Genomic DNA, 17,760 nt, shown 5'->3' with positions numbered 1-17,760 from the left:
TGTTCATCCCATTCCCTGTGTTCATCCTGATTCCCTGTGCCATCCCATTCCCTGTGCCATCCCATTCCCTGTGCCATCCCATTCCCTGTCCTCATCCCATTCCCTCAGCCCATCCCATTCCCTGTGCCAATCCCATTCCCTCTGCCCATCCCATTCCCTGTGCCATCCCATTCCCTGTGCCATCCCATTCCCTGTGCCAATCCCATTCCCTGTCCTCATCCCATTCCCTGTGCCAATCCCATTCCCTGTCCTCATCCCATTCCCTCAGCCCATCCCATTCCCTGTGCCTATTCCCTGTGCTCATCCCATTCCCTGTCCTCATCCCATTCCCTCTGCCCATCCCATTCCCTCTGCCCATCCCATTCCCTGTGCCCATTCCCTGTGCCCATCCCTGTGCCCATCCCTGTGCCCGTCCCCGTGCCTCCCCAGCACCTCCCCTGGCTCTCCATTCCCGTTGTTTTCCACGTTTTTGGTGGAATGGAGCCCCTCACCCCCATCTTCCCCCAGGCTTGGCTCTGGCTGCCGGGAGGTGCCCAGCTGTCCCCTGTCCCCACCGTGGCATTCCCGCTGCTCCTGTCCCTCATCCCGGCCGGTCTCCCTGCCCTGCCCCTCCACCCCTCATCCCCGGCTGTGCCACCTCTGCTGTCACCTCCACGGTGGCCCTGGTCCGGTGTCACCCCAGGATTTGCTCCACCACAGAGTCCCTGTCACACTGGGGTCACCCTGGGGGAGCTCCTGGGCTTTGGATGGATCCTGGCATCTGGATGATGTCCCGGATTCTGTGTGGGACAGATGCCACCAGCCCCGAGGCCACCACCCCCGATGATTTCTGGGCTGTCCCCATGGGAGGAGAGGAAATGGCACCACCTGGGAAGCGCTGCAATTCTTTAATTTAATTTAATTTTTTTTTTGGGAGCTTCTGGCTGCTGCAAAGAGCTCCAGCCTTGGAATTCCAGGGAGGGATTTCCCCCCTCCTGCCGCCCTCCAGCCCTGCGGGCCCGGCCGGGTGGAGCGGCCGCAGATGGAGCCGATTGGGGCATTAAATTTAAAGAGCTGATTAAGTGCAATGAAAACCGTGTCAGCTCCTTGTCAGCCAGGAGAATGCGCCAGGGCTGCGGATTAGAGGCTGAGTGACGGCCGGGGACTGCAGGCAGACAGGCCATCCATCAGCCGGGGGGATCAGAGGGAAGCATTCCCGGTCCTGGCATTCCCCATCCTGGCATTCCCCATCCTGGCATCCCCGGCTGCTCCGTGGTCTCTGTGCCTGCACCTTGTCACAGGTGAGGTGGCACCAGGCTGAGCTGGGAGCACGGATGGAAGGAGGGAAGAGCCAGATGTTCTCCAAAGGGTCATTCCTGCTCCTTGCTGAGTCCCTGAGCCCAAAAATGCCCCACAAATCCCTTTATGGGGTTCACCCGCCCGTGTTCTCCCAGTCTCATCTACAGAGATGAGGGGACAATGTGACAATGGGGACGCGTGGGGGTGGTGACAGAGGAAGTCCAGGTGAGGTGGATCCACAGCATTTCCATCGCTCCCCATTTCCATCTCTCCATTTCCATCACCCCATTTCCATCTCTCTCCGTTTCCATCTCTCTCCGTTTCCATCTCTCCCCATTTCCATCTCTCCCCATTTCCATCTCTCCCCATTTCCATCTCTCCCCATTTCCATCTCTCCCCATTTCCATCTCCCCGTTTCCATCTCTCCCATTTCCATCTCTCCCCATTTCCATCTCTCCCATTTCCATCTCTCCCCATTTCCACCTCTCCACTTTTCCATCTCTCCACCTGGCTGCTCCTTCCCTCTCTGAATTCAACCCCAAATCATTCCCACATTCCCAGGGCAGGCTCCAAGGATGCCCAGCTCGGGGTGCCAACGTTCCCCACACCCAAGCAGCCGAGCCGGGCCTGGGTTTGGTTGCAAAGCCGCGGGGATCGGCCCACGCCGAGCTCTCCCTCCAATCCAGGGGCTCATCCGGAGCCTGCGGCTGCTCCCGCTGGCGGCTCCCTCGCTCCTGGCAGCGCTCCTGGATCGTCACCACCTCACACCCTCAGCCGGGAAAACGGGGACGGGTGCGGGGCTCAGCGCCGCGCTCCCACCCATCCCGAGCACGGAAACGCAGATCCCGGCAGCTGCAGCTCTTTTCCCGCCTCGTTCCCCACCTGCAGCATCTGGAGGAGCAAAGGCCGGGGTGATGGGTGATGGCTCAGCCCTTCCTGGTGCATTCGTGGATTTGTTCCTCGTGGAGCAGAAGCGGGCTGGCAGCCCCCGGAGCTGACCTGCCGCCAATCCCGCTATTATTTATAACCTAAAATAACAAATAATAAAAATCAACCTCTCCGTTCTTCACGGGGGCTCCAGCCTTTTCCCTCTCTTTCCCTCGGTTAATTAATTTAATGGCTTTTTGATTGCGGAGGGATTAGCCGGGAGCTATAGGATCTATAAATAGAGCTATAGAGGGGACTATAGATAGCGCAGCAAAGTGAGAACAGCCCCCACTCCCCTGGAACTGGGAAGTCGGGGAGCGGAGGGGAGGCCGTGCATGGAGAGCCCGGACGCAGCCGGGAGCCCGGGAGATGCTGCCTGGGATTTAGGAGAGCTGGCAGCGAGGTGAGTCAGGGGTCCCGGGGGCCGCAGAGGTCGGGGTTGGAGCTGGGTGGGGCTGAGGGAGGGGACAGCAGCGTGTCCTGCCCTGGGGGAGTGGGACAGGGGCGGGTCACAGCGCCCTGGAGGTCACAGCACTGCTTTGGGGACACCTGCGTGCCGGGTCTGGCTGTGCCACGGAGCCTGCTGGGTCCTGGCAGAGCTGGAAAAGATCCGGCTCCACCCCAGCGGGGCTTTGGCACCGCTGTCACCACCCCCACGTGTCCCCGTTGTCACACTTGTCCCCTCACCTGTCCAGGTCAGGAACCTGGGGGAACACGGGCAGGCACACCCCATGAAGGGATTTTTGGGGCAGTTTTTGGGATCAGGGAGGAGCAGGGTGACCCTGGCGGGGCTGAGCCCCTTTGGAACACCCCTGGCTCTTCCCATCCGTGTCCCAGCCCAGCCCGGTGCCACCGTGCCTGGTGACAAAGCCCGTGCTCCTCCCAGCTCACGCCGATCCCTCTGCGCCGGGGCTGTCACCGCTCCCTGGCACTCCCTTTGTGCTGGGAACAGAGCCAGGCTCCTCGGGAGCACAGGTCTGTCTGTCTGTCTGTCTGTCACCGAGGGGACATCCAGGAGCAACCGCTGGCCCCTTCCCACGGTGACAAGGCCGGCGGCGAGGAGGGGCTGAGCCCCCCCAGAGGGCCGAGGCTGGAATTTGGGGTGATGCTCCTGCGCTGGTGTTTAACCCCTTTGGAGCACCCTGGCTCACCCCAGGGATGTCCCCAAGGGACACCTTTGTCCTGGTGTCACCCACAAGCCGGTGGCTCTTTCCTTCCTGCCTCCCAAGAGTTTCCTTCCCTGGGGTCCAGGGAGATGGGGCTGAGGTCGATGTCCCTGCGCTGGTGTTTAATCCCCCCAGAGCACCGTGGGTCCTCCTGGGGATGTCCCTCATCCACGGGGGACAAGGACACCTTGTCCTGGTGTCACCCACAACCTGGTGGCTCTTTCCTTCCTGCCTCCCAAGGGCTGGAATCTCTGGGTGGAGGGAAATGGGGGCTGAGGCTGGAATTTGGGGTGACACTCCTGCACTGCCGTTTAACCCCTTTGGATCACCCTGGCTCACCCCAGGGATGAAAGGACACCGGGACACCTTGTCCTGGTGTCACCCGCTGGTGACTGGTGGCTCTTTCCTGCTTTCCTCCCGAGATTTTGCCCCCTGGGGGCTGCACGGGGGGGGCGGGAGGTGCCGGGGCCGTGCCCCCAGCGCTGCCCGTGAGCTCGGATCCCGCAGGAACCCCCGGGGGCAGCGAGGCGCAGATTGCCTCTGACAAACGCGGCGGACGCGAATTATTCAGCGGCTCGCGGGAAAAACGCGCTGTGACAGCGCCTGCCGGGGGGGTGAGGGGCTGTGACACCCTGTCACACCCCCTGCCAGCCGCAGCTGCGCTGTCCCCCCGCCTCCGGGCCGCTCCCGGCACAAAGGGAGGGGGGACGGGCGTGGGGGGCCCCAAAGGAGACGCTGGGAGGTGACAAAAGGGGGTTTGGCCAAAGGATGGGGCCGTCGGAGGTGGCAGCAGATCCAGGGACGGTGCAGGCATCTCGTGTGCATCGCCAGGCAGGCTGGGGAGAGACCCAGAGCATCCCAGAGCATCCCGGTGCATACCAGAGAATCCCAGAGCATCCCAGTTCACCCCAGAGCATCCCAGTGCATCCCAGTGCATCCCAGTGCAGCCCAGTGCAGCCCAGAGCATCCCGGTGCATCCCAGTTCATCCTAGAGCATCCCAGAGCATCCCAGTGCATCCCAGAGCATCCCAGTGCATCCCGGTGCATCCCAGTTCATCCTAGAGCATCCCAGTTCAGCCCAGAGCATCCCAGAGCATCCCAGTGCATCCCAGAGCATCCCAGTGCATCCCAGAGCATCCCAGTTCACCCCAGTGCATCCCAGGGCATCCCAGAGCATCCCAGAGCATCCCAGAGCATCCCAGTGCATCCCAGTGCATCCCAGAGCATCCCAGTTCACCCCAGTGCATCCCAGGGCATCCCAGGGCATCCCAGAGCATCCCAGAGCATCCCAGTGCATCCCAGTGCATCCCAGTTCATCCCAGTTCACCCCAGGCCATCCCAGATCATCCCAGTTCATCCCAGTGCAGCCCAGTGCATCCCAGTTCATCCCAGGATCACATTTTGCCCCGTGGGGCCAGGCTGAGTGAGGAATTAAGCTCAGGGCTGGTCGGGAATTGGCCGGGAGCTGATAACAGAGACAAGGATCTGGAAGGCGTCTCCCGGGGGCCCCTTTCCCCATTCCCAGGATCACTTTCCCGATCTGATTCACCCAGTTCCAGGCAGCTGGGTCTGGCAGGAAAATCTGTTCCCAGCCAAGATTCAATTCACACCCAGAAAATAAATCACTCCAATAAATCACTCCTGGCCTCGAGCCGGCAGCAGGACACTCCCCAGGGGTGTCCCCAAGTGGGTGGCATTGCGATCAGACACCTCAACTTTTCCCTGGGCTGTTCTGGACCCGAAAATCCGCTGTTCCCATGAAGAAATTCAGGTTTTGAGGCCATCCCCTGCCCCCTGCCCCATCCCCAGGCCCCACAAAATCCGAAGGCCTGGCGAATTCCCAGGATCAGGCATGCAAATCCTGAGGAGGAGAGCGAGGAGGGAGAAGCTGCTGCGAGCCAATCCCTCTCGGAGGTGGCATTTAAGCAGATGGAGGAGTGGAGTGGAGTGGAGTGGAGCTGTCTGAGGAGGATGTGATGGAAATGTGAATATGGAGAGGAGGCTCTGGCTGCCTGCTGGGAGCTGGGATCACCCTGGAACAGCATCCCCCCAGCCAGCTCCTCGTGCCGGCCCTTTGGAAGGGCAGGAAATGTTTTTAGGGATCATTACATGCTTTGTGGGGTTCTCTTTATTTTTTAGGACGTGGAGCAGCCCTTGGAAAGGCTCCCACTGCCTTTGCTGCCCTGTGACCCCCGGCAGCAGACAGGGAAGGTGGCACACGGGTGATGCCAATTCCGGCACTCCTCGTGCCGGCCCTTTGGAAGGGCAGGAGCTGATTTTAGGGATCATTACATGCTTTGTGGGGTTCTCTTTATTTTTTGGGATGTGGAGCAGCCTGTGGAAAGGCTCCCACTGCCTTTGCTGCCCTGGTGACCCCTGGCAGCAGACAGGGAAGGTGGCACAGGGGTGATGCCAATTCCGGCACTCCTCGTGCCAGCCCTTTGGAAGGGCAGGAGCTGATTTTAGGGATCATTACATGCTTTGTGGGGTTCTCTTTAATTTTTAGGATGTGGAACAGCCCTTGGAAAGGCTCCCACTGCCTTTACTGCCCTGGTGACCCCTGGCAGCACACAGGGAAGGTGGCACACCACACTGGGTGATGCCAATTCCGGACTTGCCAGGACAGCAGAGCCACTCTGGTGGCTGCACCACGCTCAGGACAGGCTCCCGTGCCAAACCCTCCGTGCTCCACGCCGGATCCTCCTTCCTGCGGGTTTGGAATGAATATTTATCTATCAGTGGTGCTAATTAGGCCTCTCAGCGATGCTCCTGCTCCGATCAAACGCGGCGCGGGCCGGCTCGGGGATGTGCTTCGCCTCCAGATCGATACCAGGGCTGGCTTCGAATTCCCCATCGTGTTTCTCTCCCGTTCTGCTGCTCCTGCTGCTGCCTCGGGGAGGGGGACACGTGGTGGGAGTTGGGGTTTTCCCCTCCAGGTGTTCCCCCATATTTCTGCGGCTCCCGGCGCTGTGGCAGGGCCGGGGATGAGGGGGGCAGGATTCCTCCCGGATCCCTCTCCGTGCTGCTTCCCATCTGCTGGATTATTTCAGCGTTTAATTATTTACTGCGGGCTGTGTGGGCAGCTGTACAGAGGCAGTTATTGCTTAATTGAGCTGCTGGACTCCAGCGCTGCCAAAACGGGAGCAGGAATGGGGGAAAAGGATCCCCCCTTGCAGGGCAGCCCGGGAAGCAGGGACAGCACAAAGCCCTGGGAAAAATCTGCGTTTTCAGGGAGATTTGGGGTGATTCCACCTTCATCCCAGCTCACCCCTCGCTCCCCACTCCAAACCCAGCCCTGAGGGAGAGGGAATCCCCCAGGGAGCGGTGCCAGGGCGGGGATGCTCCAGCCGGGTGGCACGCGGTGACAATGCGGTGACAATGCCCTGCCAGAGCCAGGTATCCCAAGCTGGGATGTCGCCAGGAATCTCTGCTCTTCCCAGAGCTCAGGGCGTCCCCTCCAGCCGAGGCTGGAAAGGAGCTCGGCAGCTTTTCCCAGAGGGAATCCACCCCCAGGCTGTCCCCACCTCTGCGACCTCCCCATCTGTCACCGAGCCCGGCGTCCCCAGGACCCCCCCGGCTGGCGGCAAAGCCGCTCCATCCATCTCCATTTCCCGGGGAACGCAGAGCTCCGTGGATGAAAGCTCGGGATAATTGACATCATTATGGAATCCAGCAGGACGCAGACTGGCACCGAGCGAACATCTGCCTGCCGCTCCTCGGGGAGCTGGGGAGGCAGCAGGGGCATCCGAGGGGCTGATCCCATTTTCCTCTGGAGTTTCCCTCCAGTTTTTCCCATTTTCCTCCAGTTTTCCCCATTTTCCTCCAGTTTTCCGGATTTTCCTCCAATTTTCCGGATTTTCCTCCAGTTTTCCTCATTTTCCTCCAGTTTTTTCCATTTTCCTCTGGAGTTTCCCTCCAGTTTTTCCCATTTTTCCCCAGTTTGTCCCATTTTCCTCTGGAGTATTCCTCCAGTTTTTCCCATTTTCCTCCAGTTTCCCCATTTTCCTCCAGTTTTCCCCATTTTCCTCCAGTTTTCCCCATTTTTCTCCAGTTTTCCCCATTTTCCTCCAGTTTTCCCCATTTTCCTCCAGTTCTCCGGATTTTCCTCCAGTTTTCCCCATTTTCCTCCACTTTTTCCCATTTTCCTCCAGTTTTCCCCATATTCCTCTTGAGTTTTCCTCCAGTTTTTCCCATTTTCCTCTGGAGTTTTCCTCCAGTTGTCACATCCCCCTCAGGATGGCGTTTGGGGTGGCCAAACCCAGTGGGCAGCACCAATCCCGCGGGAATTGGGGATTTGTGGCCCTGCAGAAGCCGCGAGGGCCTGGAGGGAGCACTTTGGGATGTGCAAAGGGGGGATGGCAGCCAAAAATGCGCTCGGGGCGCTCCTGGTGCTGGCACAGTGACAGGGACGGGACCTTTTGTCACCAAATCCCGGCTCTGTGGCCTCCTGCTGGCACTGCCGGGATGGGGACGGGACTGGGAGGGGACAGTGGGGACAGCGGGGAAGGGGACAGAGGGGGGAGAGGGGACAGTGAGGAGAGAGGGGACAGTGGGGAGAGAGAGGACAGTGGGAACAGTGGGGTCAGAGGGGACAGTGAGGACAGCAGAGGGAGAGGACAGAGGGGATAGAAGGCACAGCTGTGACAGAGGGGACAGTGGGGACAGAGGGGAAAGAGAATACTTCAGGGACAGAGGGGACAGTGAGCATAAAGGGGACAGCGGGGACAGCTAGGACAGAGGGGACACTGGGGACAGAAGGGGGCACTGGGGAGAGAGAGGACACGGGGGAGAGAGGGGACACTGAGGACACTGGGGACAGAGGGGACACTGGGGAGAGAGGGGACACTGGGGAGAGAGAGGACACTGGGGACAGAGGTGACACTGCGGACGGAGGTGACACTGGGCAGTCCCCGCTGCCAGGGCCCAGGTGCAGCTCGGTCCCAGCAGGTTCCTGTGCTGGGGCAGCCCCCCGAGCTCCGGGGTGGCCCAGGGGGAGCGGATCTGCGGCTTGGGGACACGGGGGTGGCCCCAGCCTGGTGTCATGGCTAGGTTGGCATTTCGGAGGCTCCGGCTGTCACCTGCAGCCGCCTCGCTCCCGCTCCCGGGCTGGCAGGAGAAATGATATCATTTATGGAGGCTTTTTATTTCCTTTTATTTCCCCCCCTGCTGTGACAGAAGCACAACCACGCCGCCTCCGCAGCGCCGCTCTCCCTGTCCTTGTCCCTGTCCCTCTCCGAGGTGTCCCCAGGGGTTTGTGGCTTTGTCCCCCTCACGGGTTGGCTGCCGGGACAGCACAAGGGGTGACACTGAGCTGCCACTCATTCCCCCTGGGAATTTGGGATGTCACACAGCCCGTGGTGACCCCGGCTCCGTCCCTGGTCCTTTCCGGATCCCTGTCCCCTCAATGTTTTGGGATTTGAGCCCAGCACGGGGTGGGGACAGGGCCACCCAGTTGGGGTCAGCACAAAGTGTTGGGACCCTAATGAGACCCTAATGAAGGTAACGAGCAGGACTGCGTGGGTTGGGGTGGATTCGCAGCCCATCCTCAGGCCCAGATGTGCTGCCTGGGAGGAGGAGGAGGAGGAGGGTTAGGATGGGGCTGGAGGAATTTCCTGCCCTGTTTGGGGAAGCTCAGAGCAGCTCTCTCCCTGCCTGGGACCCCGTGGTCCCCAAAATGGGCCACTGGGCCACCAAAATGGGCCACTGGGCCGGGCCGCTGGGATCCGGGGGTGTGAGGAGGAAGATGATGGGAGGCAGGCTGTGCCGGGGGACAGCTTGGGGTCATCCCGAGCTCCCGCGGAGGTGCCGAGAGCCCCAGGGAGCGCTGAGCTGCTCGTGCAGCGGTAAATTAATTAAAGCCATCCAATGAAGCCTCCCGCAGCCCCGCGGGGACCGGCGCGCTGCGCTCGGGGATCAGCGCCCTGCCGGGCCGGGCTCGGGTCCCCAGCCTTGGATCCCGCTTTTCTCCTCCCCGCGTCCCCCGGGAGCGGCGCTGTCAGCTCGCACGGCTCTCCGCGGCATCCCGGCGGCGTTCCCAGCCTCTCCCGCTCCGCCGGGACCCCCGGAGCCGGGATCGAACGGAACCAGCGGGAAAAATCCAGGGAAAGCCGAGAGATCCCGGCCGGGAGCCGCTGGAGAGGCGGGGATGGGGAGGGGGGAGAGCGCGGCGGGGGAAAGGTTTGGGGTTTGATCAATCGTTGATGGCGGGGTGGGTTTTGATCAACTGTTGATGATCGTGGCTGCTCGAGGAGCCGGCGGGATCCTCGCCTCGGCGCAGGGGAAGGAGGAATCCCGAATCCCGAATCCCGAATCCCGAATCCCGAATCCCGGCGCGGGTTTTGGCGGGGCTGGGGATGGGAGCGGTGGGATGGCGCTGCTGGGGCGTGTCCCCAATCCTGGTCTGTGTCCCCAATCCTGGTCTGTGTCCCCAATCCTGGTCTGTGTCCCAGTCCATCCCCGGGCGGGGCTGGGGATGGGAACGGTGGGATGGCGCTGCTGGGGTGTGTCCCCAATCCTGGTCTGTGTCCCAGTCCATCCCCGGGCTCAAATCCACCTCTGGGAAAGGGGATTTCCCAGGAAATCCGTCACCGAGCCCGGCTGGCCCTGTCCCCTCCCGCCAGGATGGCATCCAGGGGAGGACGGGGACGATTTAGCGGGATATGGCGGCTTAATGACTCGTTAATTGGGAATTTAGGAATTAGGGGCGGAAAATCAGGGAAGGGAAGGGAAGGGAAGGGAAGGGAAGGGAAGGGAAGGGAAGGGAAGGGAAGGGAAGGGAAGGGAAGGGAAGGGAAGGGAAGGGAAGGGAAGGGAAGGGAAGGGAAGGAAAGGAAAGGAAAGGAAAGGAAAGGAAAGGAAAGGAAAGGAAAGGAAAGGAAAGGAAAGGAAAGGAAAGGAAAGGAAAGGAAAGGAAAAGGAAAGGAAAGGAAAGGAAAGGAAAGGAAAGGAAAGGAAAGGAAAGGAAAGGAAAGGAAAGGAAAGGAAAGGAAAGGAAAGGAAAGGAAAGGAAAGGAAAGGAAAGGAAAGGAAAGGAAAAAGGAAAGGAAAGGAAAGGAAAGAGAATGGAAAGAAGGGGGAAAAAGGAAGGGAAGGGGAAAGAAAAGGAAAGGAAAGGGGGAAACAGGAAGAAAAGGGTGTGGTGGAGCAGCTCCAGCGCTGTTTCGGTGCCGGGAGCGCAGCGGGAGTTTCCCAGCCCCACCGGGAGAAGCCATCCCGCCGGGAGGGGACAGCGGGTTGGTCTCGCTGCCAGCTCCGTCTCGTCGCTCCCGCGCGGCAGCTCGCCCTGCTAATTGTCTGTTAATTGCGATGGAGCTGTGGTCGGGGGGGCTGTAATTCGCGCCGTGCCTCGCTCACCGGAGCTCCGGGGCTCCTGCGGCACTCAGGGGTGCAGATGGGGAGGGACTGGCGTGGAAAGTGCACGGAATTCTCAGGGAAAAGCCTTGGGATGAGCCAGGGCGGCGGATCAGGCCTTTTTCCGACCCGGAGACGGGACAGCAGAGAGGCGTTTTAAAAACTTTGATTTTTGGAATAAAAAAGGATCTGGGATGGCTGGATCAGCGCAGGAGAGTCTCTCCCAGCATCGCCAAAACCAGCTGTCAGCGCTGCTCCGTGCTTTCCTCTCCTTTCCCACCCATAAAACTCCCGCTGCAATTATCCCCTTTTTTATCTTTACGGCCTTGGAGATGCTGGATCCATATCGGAGCGGCAGAGGACATGAAAAAAGCTCCCGAAGCCGAGAGGAGATCGCTCACGGGGCTTTGATGAAGCGTCTGCAGCTAACCCAGACGGAATTTATGGCCCCGAAAATGTGTTCCACCCGGAGCCAGCAGCTGGATCCTTTGGAGAGCCCGGGATCGGTGTCATGGAGAGCAGGGTCACCCCTGGGGACCCCCCAAAAAAACCCTCACAACCCCAGGAGTCGGTTCTGGGAGGGTGGGAAGCGATTTGGCCGTGCTGGGGTGGAGGGAGGTGACGACGAGAGGAGGATTCCAGGAGCTGGGATTTAATTCCTGCTGGGGGCAGGATCCTGTCCTGGGGCTGTGGGGACACTGTCACCCCCCCTGAGCCCACCTGGGCGCGTTTTGGGGTGCTTTTAGGGTTGATGTCCAACCCTTTTCCTGCCGGAACCCTCAGTGTCCCTTTCCCATTTATCCTGGGGACATTTTATGCCCCTCATCCATTCCGTGTGCTGATCCAGGTGTTTGATTTTTAAATAAAAAAAAATCGGTTTTTGGGGTGCTTTTAGGGCTGATGTCCAACCCTTTTCCTGCCGGAACCCTCGATGTTATCCCGGGGATATTTTATGTCCCTCATCCATTCCCTGTGCTGATCCAGGTGTTTGATTTTTAAATATAAAAGTCATTTTTTGGGGTGGTTTTAGGGCTGATATCCAACCTTTTCCTGCCAGAACCCTCAGTGTCCCTTTTCCATTTATCCAGGGGATGCTCTGTGCTCCTCATCCCCTCCCAGTTCTGATCCAAGTGTTTGATATTTAAAATAAAAAATGAGGTTTTTGGGGTGTTTTTAGGGCTGATATCCAAACTTTTCTTGCCGGAATTTTCCGTGTCCCTTTCCCATTTATCCGGGGGATGTTTTGTGCTCCTCACCCATTCCCAGCGCTGATCCAGCCGTTTGTGGTCCCGCCGGGGTTCTGATGTGCATTAAAACAATAAAAAATCAAGAGTCGATAGGAGAGGGCCAGCGGGGACGGCAGCGCCCATCCGTCACCGTCACCACGGCCCGGGATTATCCCGGGAAAAGGAGCCTGGAGCTGCTCGGCTCCTCCTGGGAAGGGGGGTTCGGTCACCCCCCGGCCACCTCGGTCATCTGTCACCTGTCACCCGGGCGGGAGGGGACAGCGATGGGTGGGTTTGGGGTTTGTGGGGAGGATGGGATCCGCGGGAGGGATGAGGGGGATTTGGGATCGGGGACAGCGCGGGAGGGGCTCCGGCCCCGCTGCAACCCCCGGTGCTGCCCCGGGAGCGGCTGGGGGCAGAGGGGAGAGGATGGGCATTGGGGGGTATTGATTGGTATTGGGGGGTATTGGGGGGTATTGATTGGTATTGGGGGGTATTGATTGGAATTGATGGGTATTGGTAGATATTGGTGGGTATTGGTGGATATTGATGGATATTGGGGGATATTGGTGGATATTGATTGGTATTGGTGGATATTGATGGCTATTGGGGGGTATTGGGGAGTATTGATTGGTATTGGTGGGTATTGATTGGTATTGGGGGGTATTGGTGGGTATTGATTGGTATTGATGGGGATTGGTAGATATTGATGGATATTAGTGGATATTGGTGGGTATTGATGGTTATTGGTGGATATTGGTGGATATTGATGGATATTGGGGGATATTGGTGGATATTGATTGGTATTGGTGGGTACTGATGGGTATTGGTGGGTATTGATTGGTATTGGTAGATATTGGGGGGTATTGATTGGTATTGATGGGTATTGGTGGATATTGGTGGGTATTGGTGGATATTGATAGATATTGGGGGATATTGGTGGATATTGATTGGTATTGGTGGATATTGATTGGTATTGGTGGATATTGGTGGATATTGATTGGTATTGGTGGATATTGGTGGATATTGATGGATATTGGTGGATATTGGTGGATATCAATGGATACTGATGGATATTGATGATATCAATGGGTATTGATAGATATCAATGGATGTTGATGGATATTGATGGATATCGATGGGTATCCATGGATATCGATGGACATTAATGCATATTGGTAGATATTGATGGATATTGATGGATATCGACGGATACTGATGGGTACTGATGGATATCAGTGGATATTGATTGGACATCAATGACTATTGATAGATATTGATTGGTATCCATGGATACTGACTGATATCAATGATTGTTGATAGTTATTGATGGATGTTGGTGGCTGTTGATGGATATTGATGGACATTGGTGGATACTGGTGGATATTGATGGTTTTTGGTGGATATTGGTGAATATTGGTGGATATCAATAGATATTGATGGTTATCGATGAATATCAATGGTTATTGATGGTTATTGATGGATATTGATGGACATCCATGGATATTGATGGATATCAATGATTGTTGATAGTTATTGATGGATATTGGTGGATATCCATGGATATTGGTGGATATCCGTGGATATCCATGGATATTGATGGATTGGGCCACAGGGACTCGGGGCCAGGCCCAGGTGACCCCCCAGCCCCCGAGTGCTGAGCTGGGGGGCTGCTGGCCCTGCTCCTGGGTGCCCCGGGAGGGGCATTCAGGAATTTTCCTGAATTATCCAGCGGAAAGGCGGCATTGCGAGAGCTCTGATGCCACTTGGGATCTCGCCCAGAGCTTGGTGGCTCTGACTTTGTCACTCCCCACCCGTTTTTGGGGAGTTTTAGGGCTCTTTGCTTTGGTGGCACCCGTGTTCTAGGGTGAGCAGGGAGGGAGGATGAGGAAAATCGGCCGGGATTGTCCCCAGGTGTGGCGCTGGCAGCCTGGCATCTTTGGTTTATCCCAAATCCCACCCCGCAGAGGCTGGAATGCGCGTTCCTGGTGGGGACAGAGCCACCCCTGCGGCGCTCCGGGGGTGGGGACTGTCACTTAACAGCGCTTAATGAGCACTTCCAGCCTTCTGGAAATCCGCTCTTCACCCGGAGGAATCCGAACAAGAGCGGGCGCCTTTTTTCTTTTATTTTTTTTATTTTTTTCTTTTTTTTTTTTGTCCTTTCTCCCTTTAATCTCGCCCCGGATCGCTCTGCTCTTTTCTCCTCTCCGCTCCCTTTCATTTAGCAGCAAAGCAGGCGGGAGATCTCACGATTCCAGCCGGGACCTGCACATTCCAGAGGCAGGCACCACCTGGATACCTGAGATTCCCCCACACGAGGCCTTTTCCTCGGCCCTGATCCTTTAAATCCCTCCCCAACCCCCTCAGCACCTGGGCGGGAGCATCAGGAAACGCTGGAGAAGCTTCTGGACCCTCAGCATCCGCAGCTCCAGGAAAAATCCTGCACGTCCCATCCCTGGAAGTGCCCGAGGCCCGGTTGGATGGGGCTTGGAGCAACCTGGGATGGTGGAAGGTGAAACCAGAGGGGTTTTAAGGCTCCTCCCAACCCAAAATTATCCCCGAAGAGCCCCAAAATCCCATCCTGTGGATCTGAGCACGCACGTGTTGGATCAACCCCTTGGAAAAACACTTGGCTTGGTGCACATCCGCCTCCTGGAAGTACTTTTAGCTCCTTCCCTTTGTAATTATTCCCGGGATGAGCAGGCAGCTCGAAGACCTGGGAGGAAATGTGTCAGTCGCCGAATGATTTCCTTGAGGCTTTTTTTTCCCATTTTTTTCCTTTTTTTTCCTCTTTTTTCCCCCCCTCTCCCCACCCCCCCTTGAAGTGAAAGTTGGCTAATGGCTCGTTATGAAAAAAAATAATTGCCGCTGATTTCTCCAAATTGCAGAAAATGTATTAATGACGCTTTTTTAAAATTTTTTTTTGATTTTTTTTTTTTTTCCCCGAGACAGAAATAACGCAATTTGCATTTAAATGCGGCCGATCTTTGCAAACTCCGCTCGGTGTTTCCTTACAGCCGCACGAAAATACCGAGCGATCCCAGCGCAGGTGCCGGGCGTGGGGACAGCGGGTGGCTTCAGCTCGAGGTGGTGGCACCCCGGTGCCCCCGGGATTTTGGAATTCCAGCGGGGATTCACCTGGGAATCTCCAAACCTGTCCCCGTGCTGCCAGGAGGGAGCTGCTTCTCTTCATTAATCGCTTCACCCATCATTTTATTGCTGCCAGACCCCCCAGGGAAGGGTGACCCCACTGAATTCTGGAGTGGGACACGAATCCTTTGGGATGGGGGAGCTCCAGGAACCGCCCCACAAGGCGGGGTGAGGATTTTGGGGTTTCTCGCTGTCTGTGGGTGAGCAGGTGAGGGGGTTTGGGGTCACCAGGCCCCTTTTCCTGCCTTTCCACCCCGCTGGGATCCCGCTGGAGGGATGGTGCGGGAGCGGTGCAGGGATTTGGGATCATCCCCTGCACCCCCGGCCGCTCCTCCAGCGCGGCTGCCGTGCTTTAATTCCTGATCAGGCAGAAAATCGCTCGGTTTCAGGAGATGAGAACTGTGGAAATTGGACTTTTCCCTGGATTTGGCAGGGCTGAGGAGCTGAGAGCGGAATCTCCCCCACCCCGGGCGGTTCCAGTGGGAAATGAAGAGGAGCCGAGTGATGAGGATGAATCCTCGCTCTAATCCTCCTCTTCCCGAGCTCCAGCTGGGTGGGGAAACTGAGGCACGGGCCCTTGGGGAGGATTTAGGGGTTTAAGAGATTTCCCGGCTGTTCAGGTCTCCCTGTTCCTTGGGATTCCTCCTTCCCACCCCTTCTTGCGGGATAAACGCTTTTATCTGGAGAAGGGAAATATTCGCTTTATCCACGGAAAAAGAACTCGCTTTTCCCATCGGGAATGATTCCCTGGGAATTCCTGGCCTCTGCTGTGAAAGGAAAAGTGGGAAGGAGAAATTCCAGGTGGGCCAGGAGGGATTTGCCTGGCTGGGAGTTCCTTCCCCTTCCACCCAGGCGGGTTCCCAGGGATCTGCTCCATCCCGGGAGGAGCAGGTTTGGGGTGCAGGATTCTGGGAAGTGCCGGGAATTCCGGCTGCCCCCGGGGTGGGGGAGGTTTAATTCACCCGGTTGCGTTCCACGTGCGGCTCCCTCGGCTCCACAAAAAGCAAACGGCTGCCCTAAAAGCTAAAAGGAGGAGGAAAAGCATTCCCTGGTTTATTCCCTGCTCTCTCCTGCCTGGATCTTTCCAACAGCTTTTTCTCTTCTCCCTCCTCCCCCTCTTCCTCCCCCTCCTGGGGTTGCAAAACCAATGGAGAGGCAAAAAAAAAAGAGGCAAAAAAAATCCCTCTTGGAGCTGTTTTTGGGATCGTTCCCGAGCTTCCCAACATCCTGGGGTCAGGCTCACCCGGGTGCTCCCATTCCTCGGAGGGGAGAGGAGGCGCAGGATGCCCCAGCCCTCGATGTGTGCCCGTGGTGTGCGCGGTATTCCCCGGAGAGAGGATCACGATGCAATTCCGAGGGGTTTTTTTTTGGAGCCCCCGTGCCCTCGGCGCGTCCCCTCTGTCCTCCCGAAGCTCTCCCTCCCTTCTCTCCCCTTGTGTTTTCCTTGCAAACAGCCTCGCCTTTGAAATTCAAATGTTGCCGTGGCCCTTTCCTCACCCTCCGCAGGAATATCTCCCTTTTCATCTGAAAATAATTAACAAATGAACAAAACTCCTGTGTGAAATTAAAATTCATGCCCAGAGGTGACCTTTGAAGCCCAGCGCTGCTGCTGGCTTGGCTTGGGTTTTTATATTTTCCCTTCTCTCTTTTTTTATTTATATTTTTTTTTATTTCTCACGCTCTCTGCCGCTCCAGAGGGCTCCTTTCCACCTCCTTTCCCCCTCTTTTTTTTTTTAATTGCCATTGGTTGCATTCCTGCGGGGATTCTCCAGTCCTGGATGTCCCCGTCAGCTCCTAAACCTGCCCCAGGACGGGGGAGCTGCTCTGCAGGGCTCGGGCGCAGCGTCTGGGGTTTCTTTGGGATCGATAATCCTTAAATCCCACGCCACGGGCTCGGGGTCAGCTGCCACGGGAGGATAATTGGCTGTAATTAATTACAGAGAGATTGGCCTGAGCAGGGATCTTCCCGCGGGGATGGAGATGTCTCATCCTGCTCCTCGGTACTCCAGGATTTGCTGGGATTCACTTTGGGATCTTCTCGCCTGCTGGGATGGACTTTTCCGGTGTCCCCCACGGAGAATCCAACCCCAGACTGGTTTCATCCTGGGAGAGGGGGAAGTGCTGAGCTGGGAACGGTTCTGGGAGAACCTGGGGAGCCCTGGGGCCCTCTGGTCTGGCCTTGCTGGGAATTCCAGCTGGGATAATGGATGGATGAGGGATGGATGGATCCGTGGATGGATGAGGGATGGATGGATCCATGGATGGATGGATGATGGAGGGATGGATGGATGGATGATGGATGGATGGATGGATGGATGGATCCATGGATGGATGGATGATGGAGGGATGGATGGATCCATGGATGGATGGATGATGGAGGGATGGATGGATGGATGATGGATGGATGGATGGATCCATGGATGGATGGATGATGGAGGGATGGATGGATGGATGGATGGATGGATCCATGGATGGATGATGGATGGATGGATGATGAATGATGAATGATGGATGGATGGATGATGGATGATGGATGATGGATAGATGATGGATGGATGATGGATGGATGATGGATGATGGATGATGGATGGATGGATGATGGATGATGGATGATGGATAGATGATGGATGGATGATGGATGGATGGATGATGGATGATGGATG

General features: G+C 57.2%; 1 protein-coding gene across 1 annotated transcript in view; it reads left to right on the top strand.

Moving 5' to 3' along the window:
- The first annotated feature begins 2,585 nt into the window (after positions 1-2,585).
- The window catches only part of ADGRB2 (adhesion G protein-coupled receptor B2), a 62,589-nt gene continuing 47,414 nt past the window's right edge, over positions 2,586-17,760 (top strand). Inside the window, exon 1 of the mRNA XM_038160998.1 lies at positions 2,586-2,608. The gene's annotated coding sequence lies outside the window, so the exon portion shown is untranslated. The remainder of the gene's footprint in view (positions 2,609-17,760) is intronic.

This window comes from Motacilla alba, chromosome 23 (assembly GCF_015832195.1).
Source record: "Motacilla alba alba isolate MOTALB_02 chromosome 23, Motacilla_alba_V1.0_pri, whole genome shotgun sequence".
NCBI lineage: Eukaryota > Metazoa > Chordata > Aves > Passeriformes > Motacillidae > Motacilla > Motacilla alba.
This window is presented reverse-complemented; position numbering and strand designations above follow the sequence as displayed.